This window comes from Saccopteryx leptura, chromosome 4 (genome assembly GCF_036850995.1).
Source record: "Saccopteryx leptura isolate mSacLep1 chromosome 4, mSacLep1_pri_phased_curated, whole genome shotgun sequence".
Lineage (NCBI taxonomy): Eukaryota > Metazoa > Chordata > Mammalia > Chiroptera > Emballonuridae > Saccopteryx > Saccopteryx leptura.
The window spans coordinates 181,529,994-181,555,228 of record NC_089506.1 but is presented as its reverse complement, the minus strand read 5'-3'; the positions used below and the strand labels follow the sequence as shown (position 1 = coordinate 181,555,228).

General features: G+C 40.3%; 1 protein-coding gene across 9 annotated transcripts in view; it reads right to left on the bottom strand.

Moving 5' to 3' along the window:
• CSNK1G3 (casein kinase 1 gamma 3) overlaps positions 1-12,129 on the bottom strand; it is a 105,465-nt gene extending 93,336 nt beyond the window's left edge. For all 9 annotated transcript variants that reach the window (XM_066382102.1, XM_066382105.1, XM_066382104.1 and 6 more), the window contains exon 1: positions 11,706-12,129. The gene's annotated coding sequence lies outside the window, so the exon portion shown is untranslated. The remainder of the gene's footprint in view (positions 1-11,705) is intronic.
• Between the last annotated feature and the right edge of the window lie 13,106 nt (positions 12,130-25,235).

The window sequence follows — 25,235 nt, the reverse complement described above, 5'->3', positions numbered from 1 at the left end:
AAGCCAAGACATGTAAAAAGAGGGTGGCCTGCAGGTGCTTTGGCATGAAGTTATCATGTACAGAGATAAAATCATATAACCTCAAGGACTAAAAAGAGTGTGTGATGAACATTCAGCTATGCCAAAATTACCCAAACCATTTTTCATCTCAGCCATCCTAACTACACAATGCTTCTGGGACCACAATGGGACTCGCAAGTACCAGAGTTAATAACTTGGTGTCAAAAAAAAGAAAAACAGGCCCTGGCCAGTCCACCCAGCGTGTGAAAGTCCCGGGTTGATTACCGGTCAGGGCACACAGGAGAAGCACCCATCTGTTTCTCCACCCTTCCCCCTCTCCTTCCTCTCTCTCTCTCTCTCTTTCTTCCCCTCCTGCAGCCAAGGCTCCATTGGAGCAAAGTTGACCAAGGCGCTGAGGACAGCTCCATGGCCTCCACCTCAGGCACTAGAATGGCTCCAGCAGCAACAGAGCAACGCCCCACATGGGCAGAGAATCGCCCCCTGGTGGGTGTGCCAGGTGGATCCTGGTCAGGTGCATTCGGGAGTCTGTCTGCCTCCCCGCTTCTAACTTTGGAAAAATACAAAAAAAAAGTTTTCAATAGCTATTCAAGAAACAAACACAGGTTAAAATAGTGTGTCTTGGTACATATATATTTACAAGGGAAAGCAAAAGAAATTTATCAACATTTTAATGAAACTCCATGTCAAAGGAGTAAGATGCTGAGCTGTTTCCATCAAGAAAAAAGGGGTAGAAGCAAATTAATGTGCTCCACTGTTCCTTTTCCCAAGTTCTTGCAGTCAGGAACATTTTGGAATTCAGAATTTTAGGGAGGTTTTACAAGTGATGCAATGTGCATAGGCCATACATTCTGAAACACCCCTAGAAAGGTGGTGACAGCACACAGAAGTTTGGGACAATACACTATAACAGCGGTTGGGAACCTATGCCTCGTGAGCCAGATGTGGCTCTTTTGATGGCTGCATCTGGCTTGCAGACAAATCTTTAATAAAAATAATAATAACGTTAAAAATATAAAACATTCTCATGTATTACAATCCATTCATTTCCTACCGCTTATGTTCATGGTTGCGGGTGGCCGGAGCCAATCACAGCTGTCCTCCGGGACACCACCAAATTTTTATTGGATAATGCGTAACGTATACGGGTCGTTGTATGGCTCTCATGGAATTACATTTTAAAATACGTGGCATTCATGGCTTTCTCAGCCAAAAGGTTCCCAACCCCTGCACTATAACCACACATTCACTATTTCTGCAGTGAAAGCTACAAATATATGAAATAAAGGTACATTTCACAACAGGTTTTGTGAAAAAATCAATTTGTGCCAAGCAAAAGGAAATTTTTTGGTTTTTAGAGTATTTTTCAATGTTAGAATTGTTAATAAGGAATTATGGTCCTGTTTACTAAGTGTATGTGCCAAATGTTCCTGGCAACCTCTTTACCATGGTACCAAGTTTACTGTGGTGTTTTGATAAACTCAAATACTTTTAAAAGTCTTCCACAGGTTCACACATAACATGTCTTCAAATTCTAACCACTCTTAAATTTTTCTACCACAAAATCTCCTACACTAAGGCAGTTTGCAGAAATATAACTCTTGAAATTTATAGAACTGCCAAATCTGAGTTTGCAACATTGCAAAAAATGTTCATTGAATAAAATTTAACATATTAAACTCATAAAACAGCTTGCTTCATTTTATCACAAGAAAAATGCTGTAACTAGTAAAGATGTTCCTGACTTATGAACCAACATCAAATGAGTCACAAAAAGAACCCTGATATGTCATGTGACAAGATACGATAACCTAGTATCATGATGCATTTATATGTAAACATTCACTGACTATGTACTACACAATATATTACATACACAACAAACTATAACTAAAGTAAACTATTTCCATTAGGGGGAAAAATAAACATAGTTCCTTGTCAACAATGTTAAAAAGAATAGAACAGTATAAGAGCAGTTAAACAAAAAAACATTAAGGCCCCTTCTGTCCTTCTGTTACATGGAAAATACAAGTCAATGATACTGTAAATGATAAATATAACCTAAAACTAAAAAATTTTAAATAGCAACAATTCTTCTTGCCCTCTTATAACTTAAACTTTAAAGATGTTAATTGTTTTAATCACTGAATCACAGGGTCATCTGAATTGATGCCATAATTTCTTTTTTAGCAAGAGACAGGGACAGAGAGAGGCACAGATCGGGACAGGCAGGAGGAGAGAGAGCTGAGAAGCATCAATTCTTCGTTGCGGCAACTTATGTTGTTCATTGATTGCTTTCTCATATGTGGGTGGGGGGGGCTATAGCAGAGCAAGTGATCCCATGCTCAAGCCAGTGACTTTGGACTCAAGCCAGAGATCCCACACTCAAGCTTGATGAGCCCACTCTCAGGCCAGCAACTTCAGGTTTTTGAATCTGAGCCTCTGCATCCCAATCCGACACTCTAGCCACTACGCCACCACCTGGCCAGGCCCTTATTTGTTCTTGATAAATTTCCCTTTAACAAATTTTCAATATCAGAAATCCTCTAATTTTGGTGCTATGTTTATCAAATATTTCTAATAAGCAACGAATATAAAGGCCTCAAGGATTCTGAGTATGAAACTATAAAAAGAAATAACTTCATTAATCTGATCCTCTTGCAAATACTTCTTAGGCAGGGGTCCCCAAACTTTTTACACAGGGGGCCAGTTCACTGTCTCTCAGACCGTTGGAGGGCCGGACTATAAAAAAAACTATGAACAAATTCCTGTGCACACTGCACATATCTTATTTTAAAGTAAAAAAACAAAACGGGAACAAATACAATATTTAAAATAAAGAACAAGTAAATTTAAATCAACAAACTGACCAATATTTCAATGGGAACTATGCTCCTCTCACTGACCACCAATGAAAGAGGTGCCCCTTCCAGAAGTGCGGCAGGGGCCGGATAAATGGCCTCAGGGGGCTGCATGTGGCCCGCGGGCCGTAGTTTGGGGACCCCGGTTCTTAGGTATTTCTTTTTTTTTTTTTTTTTTTTTTTTTGTATCTTTCTGAAGCTGGAAACGGGGAGAGACAGTCAGACTCCCGCATGCACCTGACCGGGATCCACCCGGCACGTCCACCAGGGGCATCGCTCTGCGGTGACCAGAGCCACTCTAGCGCCTGGGGCAGAGGCCAAGGAGCCATCCCCAGCGCCCGGGCCATCTTTGCTCCAATGGAGCCTTGGCTGCGGGAGGGGAAGAGTGAGACAGAGAGGAAGGGGGGGGGGGTGGAGAAGCAAAATGGACGCTTCTCCTATGTGCCCTGGCCGGGAATCGAACCCGGGTCCCCCACACGCCAGGCCGACGCTCTACCGCTGAGCCAACCGGCCAGGGCCTTAGGTATTTCTTATCTTCATATCCCCATTGCTAATTAAACAGAGAACATGAACGTAAAAAGAAGTCACTTAAAAGAAAAAAGGCCTGACCAGGCGGTGGCGCAGTGGACAGAGCTTCGGACAGGGATGCGAAAGACCCAGGTTCAAGACCCTGAGGTCGCCAGCTTGAGCGTGGGCTCATCTGGTTTGAGCAAAAGCTCACCAGCTTGCACACAAGGTCGCTGGCTCCAGCAAGGGGTTGCTTGGTCTGCTAAAGGCCCGCGGTCATGGCACGTATGAGAAAGCAATCAATGAACAAGAACTAAGGTGTCGCCACGAAAAACTGATGATTGATGCTTCTCATCTCTCTCTGTTCCTGTCTGTCCCTATCTATCCTTCTCTCTGACTCTCTCTCTGTCTCTGAAAAAGAAAAAAAAAAGAAAAATCTAACGTGTATAAAAACAAGGAGAAATCAGTCATTTTTAACTCTGAAATCACCTGTGAAATTACTAAACTATATCACCAGTGCCCTGGCCCCATCCCCAGATTCAAACATATATTAACATGGGTAGGCCTTACCAGGCAGTGACACAGTGGATAGAGTGTCAGACTAGGACGCAGAGTGCCCAGGTTCAAAACCCCAAGGTCACTGCCTTGAGTGCGGGCTCATTCGGCTTGAATGTGAACTCACCAGCTTGAGCACGGAGTCATGGGCGCTTGAGCGTAGAATCATAGACATGACCCCCCAACGGTCACTAGCTTCAGCCCAAAGGTCGCTGGCTTGAGCAAGGAATCCCTTGCTCTGCTATATACAGCTCCCGGATCAAGGCAAATATGAGAAAGCAATCAATGAACAACTAAAGAGCCACAACGAAGAATTGATGCTTCTCATCTCTCTCCCTTCCTATCTGTCTGTTCCTATATGTCCCTCTCTCTGACTCTATCTCTGTAAAAAACAAACAAATGTTAACATGGGTAGAATCCAAATATCTTTCATTTTTTTTAATTCCTAGAAAAAAAATGTTAACATGATCTGAAGAATGAGAATCCCTGGCACAGGCTGTCTTCTCCATAAACCCTTTTCTCTGACTTTTAGTAAGTGGTAGCGCTCCAACCCTACAAAGACTGCAAGGATTACATTTTAAATTGTCCATTTTTTTGCCCTGGCCAGGTAGATGATGGTTACAGCATCACCCCAATACACCAAGATTGCAGTTTCTATCCCTGTTCAGGGCACATACAAGAATCAACCAGTGAATGTATAAATAAGTAGAACAACAAATCAATTTCTCTCCCTCTCTTTCTCTAAAACCAATCAATCAATAAAAATAAAATTGTCTCTTTTTCTCTCATTTACTTTCACAGAAAAATATTAATTTTCAGATGAAAATTTTTAAACAAGTGCATATAGTAAAATTCATTTTAGATTATTTAATTATCTCATTCCCAATGTTCAGAATTTTATTTTCCAATGAGTTTTCAAAAGACAATCTTCATTAGCAGGGTATTTAGATAAACAGTAGAACATACAATATACACACAAAATGCATTCTAGTTATCAACTTTCAACAAATTATCAGAAAATACTCAAAAGAATGATTTTAAAAAGCTGATTACATTTTTATAGTTTATTAAACATAAGTATTTTCAGAATCTCAAACATATTAAAAAATTAGCCACAATATGCCCTGACATTCATATAACAGAAAAGGATTCAGTAAATAATCTACCACATTTAAATGAAAATTGGCACTACAAGATTTCACACCTTTACAATTTACACATTTCTGTTTTGTTTTTATCACTTTCCAATCTCTGGAATAAAAGGAGAAAATATGATATCTTATGAAAATATCAGTCTGCAAACCCCAGTGTTTTTTTCTTTAATGTCATCAACAACTGATACCTACTAGTTTCACTTCCAAAACAATACTGAGTTATTTTGCATGCCAAATTAGGATTGTATTAAAAGGCCTTGTAGCCATGTATTTGCACACCGTAAGACTAGTGGAATACCAGGAATATTCTCTCTTCTCTCCCTATTACATTACCTACTCTATTTGCCTGCCATTTGAAAGTATTCATTACTAGACTATAAAATAAGTATTTCACAGAAATAGAAAATAAACATGACACAGACTGGGTGTAAGGGAAAAATCATATTCACTTCCCTTTTTACTAAAGAAACTCTGACTATAACTTTGACTCTAATATTCTGTACTCTAATGCACTGCCAAAGATACTACCTCAAGTCAAAACCAAGTAAGTTTTAAGTAATAGATAATAATTAGAAAATATTCAGAACTCTACCAATTTTAAAAAGCACAGTTGTATCAAAAGGTATCACATGTCCAATATCAACTTTAAATTTTAAAGTAAATAATTTTAATAAGCCCAATTTTAAAAATTAAGACAATTAAAAAGATCAGTGTATCTGAGGACTCATTATAAAACTATATTCCTTAAAATTTTTATTGCTAAAATATAAAAATGTACAGTATAAGACAATCTTCTAATGCAAGGCCACAACCTTTTCTTTAAGCAAGGGTCTCTGGATTGTAGTTCAATTTCTCCTTTTTCTAAAAACCACATCCATAGTATATCGCCTGTGATTTCCAATTTCAGTTTTTTAAACATGGAAAAACATCTCACAAACACTTAAAAGCAATTTTATTGCAGAATCTTTTTATATTTTGGAGGGGTTCCCCCTAATTGTTTAAAGTTATTTCACTCACACCTGTTTCAACTGTTAATTAATTATAGCTAACTCATCTGTTTTCAAAGTGGCCACTGCTTCTCATACTAACATCATCTTTGCCTTCACAGTTCACTGAAAAATGTTTCATTAAACAGTGTAATTACAACATCAAGTACAACTGGCACTAACAATTTGCTGGGCATAAACACAAATAATTCTTGGTAAGTATACAATAACTGGAATAAAAGTTCTAGAACAAGCTATAGGGTAGTCTACTGCCATTCAGTGACGCAGCCTGCGCCATGAAACAGCAAATGAATGAAGAGTATCACTTAATCTTGTGAGTTAAGCAGAGGTGAGTTAAAAGAGATTCCTCTGTAAAAGGCTGTTCCAAAAATCCTTTGCTTATTTCACCCACCAATCAACCTGTAACTCATATATTATATATCGGCAACTTCTGAATCTGCTTCTCAAACTTATACAGTGCCTACTATGTGCAGGCATCACACATTGGCACTTTATATGAATTTCCTCAGTCATGATGAAGAGCATAATCAAAGAATAACCTTTCCCTTTAATTTTAAAAATGTGTTGTATTTTGTGTGTGTGTGTTTATGTGTATTGCTATTGATCTGCCCTTGAGATACACCAGACAAAACAGTGCCCTCATAGCTACAGAAAGTAGTTCAACACAAATTAGCTAAATAAATGTAATAATTTTGACATTACCTCAGTACAAATAAAGGCATAAGATGTTTGTGTTTAAGAAAAAGATTTTCTCTCACGAGGTTTTATCTTATTCCGATGAAAGCTATAATGTGGATATGATTTAGCCAGATGTGGACATAACTTGAGATTTTCATTAAATTATAACTGTGCTATATCATTAGTAAAGAAAAATAACCAAAATGTATAGTATCTTATCTACCAAATAAACACTTCAAGTTCACTGTTAGAAATTTTTTCTGCCCTGGCCAGATAGCTCAACTACTTAGAGCATCATTCCAAAGCACAGTGGTTGCAGGTTCAATTTCCAGTCAAGGCTCATACAGGAAGAGATCAATGTTCCTGTCTCTCTTTCACTCTCTCCCTTCCTCTAAAACAAATAAATTTTTTTTAAAAATCTTTCTGATAACTAAGATGATTAGCAGCAAGTGGCATGAGAGAATATAACCAATCACTTACTATCGTTTAAGAACAAATCACTACACACCTTAAAGTCCCAAAATAGTAGGAAACACAAACATTTACGGTTTCTAAAACTCAGCTGGAGAAAATATGGCTAAACAACAGCCTCCACTGTCTCTAAAACTTATCTGTCCCCATATCTCTCTCTTATTCCATATTTTCTCTGTTGTTAGTTCACAGGCTCTCCAAAGTCACTTATATTAATGGATAACACACACTTGACTTCTACACATTAAGAATCCCAAATGTACAATAGTTCTGTCCTGCAGATTGGCACAAAAGAGATACTCTGAAGAAGCTTAAGTTACTAAAACCATACTGTCTACTCCTACAGAATCTCTACCATTAGAGAACTTCAGATGCCCCAAAACCACTATTTCCAAAGAAATTACATCTTGAACCAATACCCAGACACATATTAAAAACACCAATCAGGCCCTGGCCAGTTGGCTCAGTGGTAGAGCGTCAGCCTGGCGTGCAGGAGTCCCGGGTTCGATTCCCGGCCAGGGCACACAGAAGCGCCCATCTGCTTCTCCACCCTTCCCCCTCTCCTTCCTCTCTGTCTCTCTCTTCCGTTCCCGCAGAGGCTCCATTGGAGCAAAGATGGCCCAGGCGCTGAGGATGGCTCTGTGGCCTCTGCCTCAGGCACTAGAATGGCTCTGGTTGCAACAGAGCGATGCCCCAGATCGGCAGAGCATCGCCCCCTGGTGGGCGTGCCGGGTGGATCCCGGTCAGGCGCATGCAGGAGTCTGTCTGACTGCCTCCCTGTTTCCAGCTTCGGAAAAATGAAAAAAACAAAACACCAATCAATATCACTGAGTGTTAACTGTTTGAGAAAAGACAAAAAGAAAAAAAAGAACAAGATGTAAGATGAGAAAAAATAGATCACTGGTGGTTTCAGACTTTGAAGCAAGCAACAAAAAAACTAATTTAAATACGTCCCACACTACTTCCAAGATATAAAACAGGTTGCTTAAACCCCCGAAGATTCTGTTTCCTATGGTCAAAGCGAGGGGTCTGAACAGTGGCATTTATGGTCCCTACACAAAGTAGGCACTTAACAAATTTTAACAGGTATTGATATTGGGAGGTTCAAAATAATACAAATTCAGTTATAATATAACTCCTTTTGAAGACTAAGGAAAATAGCAAAAACCAACAATCTTTACTGTAACATGATTCTACATGGACTTAAACACTGGTATAGCAAGGGTGAAATTTTTCTAAGCATTCCTATGATAACAAGTTTAGGGTTAAATTATTTCAGGGTCATCTGTTATTTAAGATGACTAAAAACTTTATACATATTTATTCGGAACAGTGGAAGTTTCTCATTTTATCATGTTATATACTGTTCACAAAAATTAGGGGATATTTCAAAATGAATATGAAGCAGGAAAAAAAGCATTTTTTTTATTATTAAACAAGAACATCAGAAAAGCAAATGACAAGTCAAAGAAAGTTGTTCGATTATGCAAATGAGATGCAAAATCAACTCTTATTTCATTGGTGAAAATGCACTATACAAAAGGCTGAAGTATCTATACATTCCCCAATCCCCTAATTTTTGTGAGCAGTTAATTTTTGTGAGTAATTTTCCTTGTGTAGACTCCCTACACACCCTCAAATGTATTAACTATAATGTAACTATTCAATGAACTATATTTTGTTTTGTTATTTAATATTTCAGCATGCCCACTATTTACATCCTTTTGGTAAGCCCTTTGAAACTGAACAACCCCCTGTTTCATTCTAAAAAAACTCTGAACCAGTAAACTACACCAGAATAATGGCCTAGTCCCAGCATAGAGGGGACACAGAAATAAATAGACTACTACTTTTTATTTATTCCTGAGTCACATTTTTACAGTCTGGATTTATTTCATATAAAACCAATTACCAAATTACCAGACACACCCATATTCAAATGCAAGTAAAGAAATATGGCAAGCCATGTATGAACTATTTTAGTTTTATACTTTTTTCTTTCATTACCATGAATGATAACAAGTTGAGTATCCTTCTATAATTTATTTCCTTCAATTTACTATCCTTATTTGCCTTACCTGCTCCCTAGCAGCATAGAATCTATACACTTAGACCTTCATAATTCAAACTGATTCATTTTTAAAACAAGGCATTCTGAACTTCCCTGGCCTGATCTCCACCTACTTTCACAGCTTCCCCTCCCACAAAGACCTCCTGGCACAGTAGCCTTATGTCCAGTTCAACAGGCCCCATCGCACCCAACCCACGTGTCTGTGCTCGAGCTGATCTCTTCACCTAGAAAACTACCCCATAGACACACAGAACCCATTTTGCTCATTAAACTATTTTAAGGCCCAAATGGATCATTACCAGCTGTAAACTCATTCATAATTTCCCAGTCAAAACTAAGTCACACACACACACACACACACACACACACACACACACACACACACACGATGCTCCCATGCATCTAATAAAGCCCATAAGAGTTTTGTGTTGCAAATATACCTGTGGAAGTCTGCTTCACCCTTGAAGGCAGCTACTGGGTCTCATTCATCTTCATATTTTACCCACGCTTCCACCCTCACCACATAGTAAAACTCCTTTGCACAGATTAAAGGTTGAGGTTGAACAAAACGATCCTTGATTCTAACCCCAGGCCTTTTATTTGAAGGAATAAATGACTTTCATGTGTTGAAGATTTTATTAATAGTTAATGCTTACAAATATAATGATGAAAACATCAATAACTACATAATGCATTATTTTTTAAGCTGATTATTACTGAAGAGGTCAATGAACACAATAAATCATCAGTAAAGATAATCATTTTCCAAGAGCCCCCCAAAATGTCTCACACATATCAACACTGAAATTAACCTTTCTGTCTCCCAGAAAGGTATATGTATACCTGATGCGTATCGAGAAATGAAAACTCCCTGAAAGCAAAAGTGTCTATACACTCTAATAATCTATGTCAAAGCCATGCAATTTACTTGATAACATCTTTCTTATAATGCCCATAAATACAGTTTTCATCTTTTGTGCAACTATAAAGGCTAATGTATACAAAATATGAAGATAATTTAGCTTAGCTCAGAATACAGCTGGGGCAAAGTTTGCGAATAATTATAATATACACTAAGCACATCTCTCAACACCCTCCCCCAAAAGAGTATCGCAAAACAGATCTGATTTTTGGTGGAAAATGTTTTCTTAATCTGGCCTCAGATCTCTCAACTCTAAATCACTTACAACTTTTGTGATGTTTTCCGTCCATAATTTATTTATAAGGAAAGCAAACATCTTCAAAAAATAATACATGGCTTTAAAAATTAGGTATTTTTAATTCCAAAAAGTATCCCAACTTAGACCTAGATCACCATAATTTACTATCTGTGGGCAAATGTCATTCATAAAACAAGAACTGAAAAGCAAAATAAATAAATACTGACTTATTTTCTTAGCTTATTAAAAAAAAAAAAAAAAACAGGAAGTTTTAAATTTCCCAATTCAAAACAGAAGGTTAAAAAGGAGTCACTTACTGACCAGCCTTGGTACTTATTACAACAGAGTCAAAACTAATTCTCACCGTTCAGCAACAGTAGCCATCTCCCACACTGACTCTCTCCCATCCATTAACTTTTCCTCCTTCCCTGGGAGAACTGGAATGATCACAACACAGACCGAACTACCCCCACCCCAGGAGAACACACATCTATCTCCATCACCACCCCGCAGAAATGTGGGGGCTGTGGACCAAGAGTACCGGCGCTTCTGTGTGTCACTTCCCCTGCATGTGGGATAAACAAACCGGCGCCGTAACAGTAACCAGCAGAGTAATTTTGTTACTCCGACTAATGCCTTGGTTAAGTTTTGAGCTAAATCAAAAGAGCTCTATTAAACAGATACATCCCTACCCCGCTGCCTGAAAACAAACGCCCCAACGGGAAGTTTACCCCTAAAACGAATGCTGGCCCCTGACACCACCTTTTCCAACAGCCCGACGCCTTCCCTCTCCTGCCCCAAGCCCCCACTCCGAAGAGAATTGTCTGGACTCAATCTAGGAGTGCTAGAAACTGCGCTCCAGACCTCCAGACCCCTCCCGAAAGAAGACCCTGCCTTTCCCCACCTCCCTCCAGTCCCCACTCGCGCCGCACCACTCGGGGAACTTCTGCAGCCCGCCCGCCTGCGGCCGCCGGGCCCCCTCCCTGCCCCCCGAGCCCTCGCGCCCCAGCGCCCCGCGCCCCCGCCGGCCGCGCCCCCCCCACCCGCGTCCGAGCGCCCCCGCCGCGCCCTCGCCACCCCGCCTCCCAGGCCCCCGCCCCACTCCGCCCCACTCCGCCCGCGACCCCAGCCCACCCAGCCCCACCCGGGAAGAAAGGAGCCGCGGCGACCGAGACGCTGCCGCCGGCCCACACGGCCCCGCGCCGCCGCGGAGGGGGCTTTACCTCTGAGGCGCGGCCGCGAGCAGCGGGGTCGGTCCCGGCGCGGGCGGCGCCCCCGGTCCGGCGGTCAGCGGCGACGGGGGCAGCGGCGGCGGCACATCACACCCGCCCGCGGCCGGAGGAGGAAACCGAGCCACGCAGGGAGGGAGCGAGTGAGGTAGGGGGGAAGGAACGAGCGTTGGAGGTAACGCAGCTAGGCTCGGACTGGGTCCCTGTACTACTGCCGGTGCCTCCTACCGCCGCCTCCGGCTGGAGAGTCGCCGCCTGGGCCGCTGCTGTCGCCACCGATGCAGCCGGGAATGAATGCACACCAGCGCCTCGCTTATCCGGAGGTCAAACATCCTTCTGCCTCGAGCATCCGGATCGGCGCCGGACCCGGAAGTGAACGCACGGAAAAAAAATAAAAAAAGGAAAGCGTCTCTCTCTGGCGGCGGCGGCACCCACGCTGCCCGCAACAGCGAAAAGAGCCGAGTGGAGCCGAAGATTACACCGGCTTGCTCGGATTGGTCGGCTCGCCGACCGGAAGGGAGGCAGCACGCCCATTGGCTGGCAAGGCCTATAAAGACCAAACCACTCCTCCCTGCCCACTTCTTTACGAGAGATGCGTGGGGGGGATGTGGAGTAGTTGTGTTTCTCTAGTTGAGAGGCTTGGCGAGGCTTATAGAGAGAAGTAAAAGAAAAACGCGTGGTTTTTAGGAAGGCTACTAAAAATTCCTTGGCTTTAGTGAACAGAGCCTAAGGGCGCCGTCCTGCCAAGTCAAGATGCCGAGGCTTTTCTGAGTGTGCGAAGCACAGCCCTTCAGGTGCCAAAGAATTTTAGGACCCTTGTCTAAAGGAGTGACGTCACTGGCTAGAATTCGCCAACTTTTTAGGTAACCCCAGTGGTATCCAGGAGTTCTGCTGTTTCGTTTGTTAGCTCAGGTAATCCTCTGAACTATATACTGTAATGTGGTTGTTACTATGTTTTTCAAATGAACCTCCTGGAGTTCCCAGAGGCCAAACCACGCAAGTCATCAAGTTGTCGAACGCAAGCTGAAACCGATGTTTTCTGACTCCCCTGTCTCGTCCTTTCTGCCCACAAAGAAAAGGCAGATCACATTCTTCCTCTCTCATATAGCTGGCTAACTGGGGTGAACATATGTGTCTTTGGAAAGACCTCTGTGGAAATAGATCCACATTGTGGAGGACTCTGAAACTTTAATTTTTGAAAAATTGTTCCTCTTAATATTCCTGTGTCTGAAGTCCTTTCAAAGGTCAAACATTAAGGTGAGCATGAAGAAGAATCATAGCCTGATGCTATGTTTAAAGATTCATTTATCAAACATTTTTATATTTTGATACATTAACTTTATCAAGAAATGTCTCTCTCTCTCTCTCTCTCTCTCTCTCTCTCTCACACACACACACACACACACACACACACACACACACACACACACGAAAACCTTAAAAGTTTCTAATGAATCTAACATGCTTTAAAATAATTAAAGTTTTGTCTCATTTTCCCTCTGTGTCCTAACAGACTGATCTTAGTGTGGAAGGATGCTGTATTGTTTTTGTGGTACAACAGTGCCTTTCTTTTTTAACCTCTTGCCCCACCCTCTTTCCCAAACTGAAGGTTAAGTGACTGGTATTACTAGTCTTAGAAGACTAGTGATATTAAAGCACTGCTTCTGTATTGATCACACCACCATCATTCCATTAGAAACTCAAAAAGGGCAAAGATTTATGCATGCTCAGACTTGAGAATAATTTGCCTGATAAAATGACATCCCAAAGTTTCTGATCTATCCCAGGACCTAATACTAGACAAGAAACTTAGTTAACCCTACTCTCAAAATGAAGAACAAATTTCTGCAATACCCGAAACTCTATAAATATTGTCATCAACAACCAGCAAACCATTTTATACCCTCTACCTCAAAAAGCACAGTTTGAATCAAAAATATCTACCTACTCCTCAAAGTTCTGATAAATGGTGAAGAAATACACATATATAAATATATGGTCAAATCACATTTTAAAATGAGATATGAGTTAAAGTTAATTTTTACATTTTAAACACTTGAGTAAAGATTTTTTTCCTTTTTTTTTCTTTTTTTTTTTTTTTTTTTTGGTTAAAATTTGGCCTAGAAGCTCCTATAGATTAAAACTGGCAAGTAATCTAGGTAAGAAGCCAATGAAATTTTCATGTCATTCTGTTAATTTGTAAGAAAAAAACAGCAATATCAAAACAGCTTCATAAAAAAAGAAAAGCTAATCTATAGGCATCTCTATCAAAACTGTTTTGTAGCATGATGTCTCAACATAAGCAGTCAGACCATAATTTTTCATCTGCTATCTTGTAAATCAAATACACTTAAATTTTTGTATCACTTCTTGTTTCCTAGCATTGCCATTCTTCAGATATTTATATTCTATTAATAGTTTTTAAGTTTTCCAAAGCAGTTTCACATTTTTTATTACCTGGAATTTCATTCTGTTGAACTTATATCCATAGCTATAACTAAATACCTGTTGTACAGTTTAGACGTGCAACACTGTAATGATGTCTATTTTATTTTAAAGAGTGAAAAGCAATGAAAGCTTTACCTATATATTTTATTAAAATGAAGGGGAGTTACTTTGAAATATCTTTTGTCTAAGACTATTATGGATTTCTTTTTAAAAAAACAATTTATCAAGTTGGAATTTGAAGAGAGAAAAAAGAGCAAAATTTCTGGGTACCTTTAATCTTACATCTGAGACAGTGTAAATGTTCCAGTATCTCCCTCACATCTTTGATTATGTTTGTATATGAACTATTTCTATAAACCATTTCTCTCCCTCTCCCACCTGTGAATGAATGCTCATCTTGGCTACTCAGCCCCGCCAACACACACACACACACACACACACACACACACACACACACACACACACACACACACTGGAGGGAGTGTAGGTCTAAGGCCTTTAAGTGGATGTAAGCAGAAAAATTATTCCATTTCCTTCTTTCTCCCACTTGAGGTCTTAACTGCTTACAGAAAAGGGAAAATGGCCAGGTACCCAACATTCTTTCTCAAGTAAAGCACTTGTAGGACATGAAAAGAAAGCATTTTGTCAAAAGGGAAACTTTCTATGTGCACATTTCCAGTGTACCATTAAAGAATATGAGAGTGCTAACATATAGACTTGTGCTATAATTATTTTTTCACTGAGTACCTTGTTTATACTATTAAAATACTCTCCTTTGTCAAACTTGTTTTGTACTAACTGGTCAATAAATACCCCCAAAAAAACAAAGCACCAAAGATTAATCTAGCACAGAAATTTTTAACTGGTATGTCACAGGAATTTTTAAAACAGACAGTACCTATTTAGTCAGAGGCACTAACCTCTTCCCTTAGATTGTCAAATAAAAAAATGACAACAGCCAGCACAATAATTGCTGACTGGTGTGAATGAATCAAATGTATACTTTTTGTTGTTCTTGTTGTTAAAAAATACATAATATATTTTTTTGGTTTGCTGCAGAATGTAATTTCTTTATGTATGCCCTGAGATGGAAAAGGTTGATATTGGTTGACTTAGCACTCTACTGTGCTTTAATGCAGTGTATCAAGCTGGCTGAGTTAAATACAGGTAGATATTTCCCAACTAACAATGTAACATCCAACATTTGTATAAACTTTGTATTATTACATCTGATTCTGACAACAACCCTATGAAGTAACATACCAGCTGTTATTCTTTTTTCCTTGTAAGGAATGAAGAATGATGGCTTCATAGAGGCTAATTGCCTTGCCCAAGATCATGTGATGTGATAACCTGTTAACGTAAAATCCAAAATTATGAGATTAAGATACTTACAAATTCTTTTCAAAATAAAGACAAAGAAACATTTTCTTCTGAATATTTTGTTCAACTGTAATGCTAAACCTAGCATACAGATTTCCTGGTTGACATAGGGTAAAGCCTGAGGCATTACCAAACAATTTCTTTCTTTTTTCAATGTTAGCCTTAAGGTAAACTAGCTGGAGGAAAGATGTAATTAAGAAAAAGTAAATGGGCAAGTTGAAACAGGAAGATTGCAAATGAGACATTGTGATAGCCGCCAGAGCCTGGGAACAGAGCAACATATTTCACTACAACCAGGAAAATAACCTCTTCCCCAGTCAAGCCTGTAGTCAAGGGAAGGAAAAGGAAGGATCCTGGGAGAAAGCCAGTCAGAATGCAGATACATCAGGTTTGGGGGAAGCTGTCACTAAGCAACCTTTCCTTCACATTGTTACATGAGGACATCTAGAAATGGTCAAAACATTGGTTTATACGGGTCTGAAAGGATGATTATAAGTATTTCATAGATGGAAAAATGAAAGTATAAGAATCACATAACTTTTATTTATAGTGTTTTATAATAATCTTCAGTAATGTTTAATACAATCACATCTTAAAGACTTCTGTTTTAGCTCACCTGACGTAACAAAATACCATAGACTGGCTTAAGCAACAGCAGCTTGTTTTCTCACTCTTCTGGAGTCAGGAAATCTGAGATCAGGGTTGAGGCATGGTCTGATTCTGATAAGAACAATCTTTCAGGCTTTCAGATGCATGCAATTTTTCCTCTTCTTCTTCTTCTTTTTCCTCCTCCTCCTCCTCCTTCTCCTTCTTCTTCTTTTTCTCCTTCTCCTTCTCCTTCTCCTCCTCCTCCTCCTCCTCCTTCTTCTTCTTTTTCTCCTTCTCCTTCTCCTTCTCCCTCTCCTCCTCCTCCTCCTCCTCCTCCTTCTTCTTTTTCTCCTTCTCCTTCTCCCTCTCCTCCTCCTCCTCCTCCTTCTTCTTCTTTTTCTCCTTCTCCTTCTCCTCCTCCTCCTCCTTCTTCTTCTTCTTTTTCTACTTCTCCTTCTCCTTCTCCCTCTCCTCCTCCTCCTCCTCCTCCTTCTTCTTCTTTTTCTCCTTCTCCTTCTCCCTCTCCTCCTCCTCCTCCTCCTTCTTCTTCTTTTTCTCCTTCTCCTTCTCCCTCTCCCTCTCCTCTTCCTCCTCCTTCTTCTTCTCTTTCTCCTTCTCCTTTTCCTCCTCCTCCTCCTTCTCCTTCTTCTTCTTTTTCTCCTTCTCCTTCTCCTTCTCCCTCTCCTCCTCCTCCTCCTCCTCCTCCTTCTTCTTTTTCTCCCTCTCCTCCTCCTCCTCCTTCTCCTCCTCTTTCTCCTCCTCTTATTCCTTCTCCATTTCCTCCTCCTTCTCCTTCCATTTCTTCTTCTTCTTCTTGAAAAGGCACTGCTTTTATCATGAGGGCCCCACCCTCACAACCTCTTTTAAACCTAATAATATCCAAAAATCCTCATTTCTAAATACCATTATATTAGGAGTTAGGGTGCCATCATATGAATTGTAGGGTACATACTTCAGTCCATAGTACTCTTCAATGAAATACTTTCTATGTAGAGAGTATATTGTCAAATAATAGGGCAGATAAAAGTTAGATGGAATATCAATAAAGGAAGACAACTGTGGACAAATTAATGCTAAAGGCTCATAGAGGGGAAAAAATACATTCTTAAGATAAAGTACTTCAATAAAGAAAATTATCTAAAGAGAAAACTATAAACACCATGTATAGTGTAAAGGTGTCTTGCCAAAAAGAGTGACTCTCTCTTGCTAGGCAATTTAATTTTCTTTCCATTAGCAGTCCTGAATTTTGGCAGTTTTTAAGCAAGTTCAGCTCTCCAAAGAATCTTATTTTCTGATAAATGCAAGAGTTAGCTAAACCTGTAATTATTTATTTATTTATTTATTTATTTATTTTTGGTAATGGTTTCAAGAACAGCTTAAATTCTGGGTAACATATAGATCTAAGATTTAGAGATGGTCATAATGATTGGTCTTTTCTCAAATTTTCCCTCCCCTGGTCTTCTTTTGTTCCCTGTCGCTATACTTCCTCAATATCTACCTCAGTAACTCATTCCAGCTCATGAACTGAATATGACCAAGACTGTCTCATCCACTCCCACTTATAGGAATCACACAGTTCTCTGAATGTAGATGCAGAATGTCAAGTAAGAGCTCTGCATTAGAGTCTAGACTCCCAACTCTGCCATTCCCCTATCTGTTATCCTCTATAATGTGTTCCTAGTCTGCAGCACTGTACTTCTCCTTTGGTTGCCTTTTCTAATTGAAATGGTAGCCTCTCCCAAAACCCCATCCAATGTGGAGAAACTACGAGCTTGGTTTAGATCAGGGGTCCCCAAACTATGGCCCACGGGCCGCATGCGGCCCCCTGAGGCCATTTATCCGGCCCCCGCCGCACTTCCAGAAGGGGCACTTCTTTCATTGGTGGTCAGTGAAAGGAGCCTAGTTCCCATTGAAATACTGGTCAGTTTGTTGATTTAAATTTACTAGTTCTTTATTTTAAATATTGTATTTGTTCCCATTTTGTTTTTTTACTTTAAAATAAGATATGTGCAGTGTGCATAGGGATTTGTTCATAGCTTCTTTTATAGTCCGGCCCTCCAACGGTCTGAGGGACAGTGAACTGGCCCCCTGTGTAAAAAGTTTGGGGACTCCTGGTTAGATCATTGTTCACTAGTCCCAGTTCTGACTAGACCCTAGGCTACTGACTAGGCTTACAGGGTTACTATATTCTATTTTTGTTTAGGCCCATATTGGTGCCAAAGCTTGCCTGAGCCATGTCTGAATTTCATGTGCCCTTTGGACAGTCAACAGAGGACCACCTTGCAGGAGTTAGCATCTGTGTCTAAGTATGTTTCTTCTCTTTTTTTTTTTTTTTTTTCTTTCATTTTTCTGAAGCTGGAAACAGGGAGAGACAGTCAGACAGACTCCCGCATGCGCCCGACCGGGATCCACACGGCACGCCCACCAGGGGCGATGCTCTGCCCACCAGGGGGCGATGCTCTGCCCATCCTGGGCGTCGCCATGTTGCGACCAGAGCCACTCTAGCGCCTGAGGCAGAGGCCACAGAGCCATCCCCAGCACCCGGGCCATCTTTGCTCCAATGGAGCCTTGGCTGCGGGAGGGGAAGAGAGAGACAGAGAGGAAAGCGCGGCGGAGGGGTGGAGAAGCAAATGGGCGCTTCTCCTGTGTGCCCTGGCCGGGAATCGAACCCGGGTCCTCCGCACGCTAGGCCAACGCTCTACCGCTGAGCCAACCGGCCAGGGCCTAATTATGTTTCTTTAGTCTTTGTTATGGTCATGCTTGGTCTTCATCGCTCTCTTCACCAACCACTACTGCTAAACTCCAGACATATATTAATCTCCCACCTGTTCCTGATATGCTATTAATGTCATATATTTTTATTGAATTTATTGTGGTGACATTGGTTAATAAAATTATATAAGTTTCTGGCATACAATTCTATAATTCATCATCTATATATTGTATTATGTGTTCACCAACCCAACTCAAGTCTCATTCTATCACCACTTACCCCACTTTATCCTTTTCTATCAACCGCTATTGATGTCATATCGAACCAAACAAGATCACAGGTCAGCAGAAAATAAAATTAAAGCTGGAGGGTACCTGAGTTAAAACCCTCACTTCCATTTAATTCTCCTTCTCCTAAAATTAGGATTATACCACTTTTCAGTTCCTTTCTATTTTCTTTCCTTGCACAATTTAAGTAATCTGAATATTGGTTGACTCATCTGTAAAATGAGTCAGTAACACCTACATCATATTAATGTCAGGAAGATTAAAGGCAATAATGTATCTTTAATGCACTCACTACTGTGTTTGGCATTATAGTAAACACCAAATATATATATCTGTTGTTAGCTACCATGTGACTTGTAGGAACCTGCATTTCCTAATCCAACAGGAATGGTAATCAAAAGTTGAAAATATCAGGGCCCAAGGTGTTCCCATTTTTAAAAGTCACAGCATACAGAACTGGATTTCTGGTCCTGTGGCAAAACATTATTTAAATTTGCTCCAGGGCCTGTTTATCTTGATTTTACCATGCATATTTGCACTTGAACTTAGCCGAAAGGCTGAGAAGCAATGTCATGTATATTTGAACATTTATGGTATATAGGTATTGGCTGTTTAACATCTGTTTACCCTGTCTTAACAGCACCCAGATTTCCTTTGTGTATATGGTGTGTGTGTGTGTGTGTGTGTGTGTGTGTGTAAGAGAGAGAGAGAGACAGGAATAGACAGACAGGAAAGGAGAGAGATGAGAAGCATCAACTCTTAATTGTGGCACTTTACTTGTTCATTGATTGCTTCTCATATGTGCCTTGACTGGGAGGCTCCAGCTGAGCCAATGACCCTTTGCTCAAGCCAGCAACCTTGGGCTCAAGCCAGCAACCTTGGGCTTCAAGCCAGCAACCTTTGGGTTCAAGCCAGTGGCTACAGGGTCATGTCTATGATCCCAAGCTCAAGCCAGTGACCCCACACTCAAGCTGGTGAGTACACACTCAAGCTGGCAACCTCAGGGTTTCAAACCTGGCTCGTCAGTGTCCAAGATCAACACACTATCCACTGCGTCAGTGCCTGGTCAGGCCAGATTTCCTGTTAATGAATTTTTTCAATTCATTATATTCTGTGACCAGAGGCTTTGCCTTCTTGTAGGTGTGGTATGATGTGGGGGTAGAGCAATGGAGGACACATTGCTTAAACCAGTGGTTTTCAAACTTTATATGCTTTATATGCTTGGGGACCAGTGAAAATACAATTATTTCAGGACTGTTAAAGCAGAAATCACCGTGAGTATAAACTAATTTGACTAAGATTTTTGGGTCTTCATATAACATCAGGGTGTTAACTCTTTCACAGACTGGCATGAAATTTCTGGTGGACTGGTCTGCAGACCAGCAGTTGAAACACACTGGCCTAAATAATGCCAAATTTAAATCTCTTCTTAGATCTGAATCTTGAGTGGAGGGACATGCAATCTAAAAACAGTGGGAATGGCACTTTGTCCTTAAAGCAGGACCCTGGCCACATCATTTCTGCCATAGGACAGTAGTAGGATCCTAATTTATAGCCTTTGGAGCATTTGGATTCTGCCCAAACCAGAACCTCCGCTTACTGTCAATTCTGTGAGACACCGCCCCCACCCATACCCCGAACCCCACCCCCAATTCCCTTTCACTCAATTCTATTTTGCTTGTATTACCCATAGTAAATGTCTATTGTCTGCAGCTGAAAAATCCTGATCACTTTTATTCCTGGCTTTTGATTCAGCTCACTGCTGTCTCTCCAAATCGAATCCTTTCTTGTGTGGCCTAGCTCTGTGTCCCCCTGCCCCCACGCTTGAATTTCAGTCCAGCTTCGCTTCTTTAGCTTTACCCTAGTATAACCTCTGAACGTCTCACTGTTTTTATGAGGCTCCCTAGCTTCAGGCTTCTATTCTCTTAATTAACAAAGCTGGCCACACCCTACCAAAGCTTTGTATTTCAGCGTAGCTGCCTTTAGTTGCCAGGCTGCCCTACCTCAGCTTCTGGCTGAAACCCTGCCAGTAGCAGACCTAACCCTTTGGACTGTGACTTAATGCTCTGTGTTCTGCCAGCTTGGGTGAACTGATCTGAGTAGAAACCTCAACCAAATGCCAATACTTGCTGCTTTCTAAAACTGTTACTCTGATACATTTTAGTGTGTGTGTGTCAATTTGTGTTCATGATAATAAAAGCCAGTATCACTCTGTAGCTCATTTCCTTGCTATATATTACCAGTGTTCTTCTGCATTGACTCATATCAGCAAAGAGAAATCAGCTTGGTCTGTTTACAATGGAATAAATTCTGTATTCTAATGTTACTATAGCTATTTGAGTCCTAAGTGATGGGATAGCCTTTGTTTGTTGCAAGCAGCATAAGCAGTTTAGTCCTGGTTTTGGAGTTGTGAAGAGAATCTAGTTGTGCAGTGCTTGGGCTACAAACCAAAGTTGCGGTCCTCAATTTCCTGCTGCGTGCCATTAACACAGACATTAACATCTCACAGGAAATCTATCAGTGCTGTTGAACAAGCAACCGAGTCTTGATCAAGGCTGCAAAAAAGAAAATAGATGCTGGTTTTAGAATTCATTTCCAGATATCAGAAAAACCAGTCATATGTTACTGTTATAATAAATGTTATTATTATTAAACTCAATAGACTTAAACATTGTCAAAAGCAATAAAAATAATTACCTACCAGATATGGGGATGATGATTGGTAAGGAGAGGGAAAGAATGATGATTTTATCCTGTTCATGTAAAATGATTTTTTAAGTGACTTTAAAATGTAAAAATTTGACTGTATATTCCTCACAGGATATATCCCATAGACAAAACAATTGCAAAAAAAGATTACTTTTTAGTAATCATATTGGTGGTGATAGTATTGAGGTTGTTTTTTTGAGACCTGTGATAAAGCAAAGTGAGTAATTATGGTATATTCTAATTCTGTCATCCCTGGTTGTTGATACAGATAAAAACAAGAGACCAGCTAAATAGCCAATAATCCTGAATTTGAAATATCATGAACTCGTAGATATTTTATATAGCTATTTCTTAGCTCAGTCCACTCAAAAGGCCCAGAAACAAGCCCAAGTCCACTGCAGAGAGTACCTTTAGCCACCACACTTTACAAATAACAGAGCCTTTGGAAGAAAGACAAGCAGAAAATGGCACAATAGTAGTTTGCTATGGCTGCTGTAACAAATTACTACAAATTTAGTGGCCTAATACAACGCACACATATTATCTTTCAGATCTGGAAGTCCGAAGTTCAAAATGGTTCTCACTGAGCTAAAATCTCCGTGTTGGTAGAGCTATGTTCCTCTTGCAGTCTGTAGGGGAGGATTCATTTCTATGTGTTTTCCATATTCCGGAGGCTTCCTGCAATCCCTTTCTCATGGCCCCTCTCCATGTTCAAAGCCAGCATCACATCACAAGAATCTCTGCTCATATTACGCCACTTCCTCTGACTCTCACCCTCCTGCCATCCTCTTTCTCGTATAAGAAAGCCTGCGATTGCACTGAGTCCGCAGGAGATAAAGAGATAATCCAGGATAATCTCCCTGTCTCAAAATCTTTAATTTAATCTTAATGCAAAGGCCCATTTGCTATGTAAAATAACAGTCATGTGTTCTAAAGATCAGAGTATGGGCCATTATTCTTCCTAACACAGGTACCTATTGAAATAGAAGGGTTTGAGGGTTGTGTTTTTTTAAAAAAAGGGGTAGAGCCTAATCTCAGTTGTTGTGATAAGGATTTAATACCTGGAAACGTCACTTTCAGAATAATTTCATCAGTATTGCTACAAGCCTTATATAATAGTAAATAGGATAGAGTGTAACTAACAACTACTGAGTGCCTAAATAAAGAGTTTCAGATACTTTCTAGAAAGCGTCTTTTTAAATTCTCAGAGGTAGTTGTTTCTTTTTTTTTTTTTTTCTTTTCATGGGTGAGGAAGATATGAGTTGGAGGAAGTTGAAGCAAAGTGTTCAGGTCCCTCAGTTCCTAAATGGCAGAGCTAGGGTTGCAGTACAGAACTGACTGACTCCAAACTCCGTGAATTTGATATTTTTCATGATGTAGCAGGAGAAGTGAGTAGGAGACCCTGGCGCATACCATCAGACTACGAGTTTACTTACAACTACAATGTTACTCCTCCCAGTTGAACCTGTTTAGGCAACGGAAAAAAGGAGGACAGAAGAAAATGGGAAAGAGGGACCCTAAATTAGTGATTTATACAAAGCTGAATCAGAGCAACTGGAACTATGTATATGGGAGACAGAGAAAGACAAGCTGAAGGAAAACTCTAAAACCTTTTCTAAGCGTAGCTTCGAGGATTATAGCACCCACAGGAAGCAGCACATGTAGGAAAATCAGATACTTCTTAATCAACTCTTATTCCAAATGTCTAGTCCCAGAGAATGAGAGGTACTTTAAGTCAAAGAACTAATATTTATTTGTGTACAATTGGTTTAGTTACATACAGTGTGTCCATAAAGTCACGGTGCACTTTTGACCGGTCACAGGAAAGCAACAAAAGATGATAGAAATGTGAAATCTGCACCAAATAAAAGGAAAACTCTCCCAGTTTCATACCTATTCAGTGCAGTTCACTGTGGGCTCACACACAGATTTTTTAGGGCTCCTTAGGTAGCTATCCCATATAGCCTTGGCACTGACTGATGGCCTACCAGACAAGGTTTCTCCACCAAACTGCCAGTTTCCTTCAACTGCTTATCCCACTGAGTAATGTTATTCCTATATGGTGGCGCTTCGTTATAAATGCGCCGATATTCACGTTGCACTTTGGTCATGGATTTGAATTTAGAGAGCCACAGAACACACTGACCTTTCCTCTGTACCGTCCACATCTCGACTGCCATGGCCGTGGGCTGCTCCGCTGTATACACGGTGTTACGTCATCATCTGCGCATGTGCACATACTGCCACATCATCCTACAGAAACTGGGAAGGTTTTCCTTTTATTTGGTGCAGATTTCACATTTCTATCGTCTTTTGTTGCTTTTCTGTGACCAGTCAAAAGTGCACCATGACTTTATGGACACACTGTATATTGGTCTTTTCAGTCACCTATGTACCTAAATAGTTATTGACAATTATTTTTAGTAAAAATTCTCCAACTTTTCATTCCTTATTATTCTATGTACCAGGTACTTTTTTCAACTAGTTATCCTTGAGGACTCAATAGGAAGTTGCGTTTGTTTGAAATTAGATAGTAGATGTTTTAACATGTTCTTGTTTAGGCTTTGGTTTGATAAGAGGATATCAATCTAATTAATGTGTCTGCCATTAATTTTTTTAAAAAGCTGTTTGAGAATATAACTTTAAACTGCCTTTTCACATAGTACTTACCAAAAATTCATTTAAAAATAATTTTGAAGATTTTCTAATTCAAAATTAGAAAAAATATGCAACCCAATTTCTACAAATACTCTTAAATTTATCCTTAGATTTAGTCAGATATAGCTGGCCAACATTATTTTGTGTCTCCTTCACTACCCCAGAAAACACACCTTCATATACTTGCTTTTCCCAATGGTTCCTTGCAGATATAGCATTGCTTATATTGAGGGATATTATAAGAAACAGCTTTATAAGACTTGTTATAGTAATTACTGTGGGAATATTTTTAGGGATATTTACTATATCATATTGTATCTTCTACATGAGGACCCAAGAAGCACATTTAAGTTATAACACCAGGAAGATCTCTGCTCCTTTCAAACGACTAGTTTGTTTCTGTCTTACAGATGTCATAAACCATTCCATTAGTGTATCTATTTCATGTGCTGATTTCTAGGAACCCTCAAGCCAACTTTGTAGCCTATCTCTAGGTAGTCCTTGTACCTTATGGCATGCATTTTGGTGACCAACTTTGGTAAAATCTTTTTTTTTTGTATTTTTCTGAAGTTGGAAACGGGGAGGCAGTCAGACTCCCACATGCGCCCGACTGGGATCCACCCAACATGCCACCAGGGGGCGATGCTCTGTTGCAACCAGAGCCATTCTAGCGCCTGAGGCAGAGGCCATAGAGCCATCCTCAGCCCCCGGGGCAAACTTTGCTCCAGTGGAGCCTTG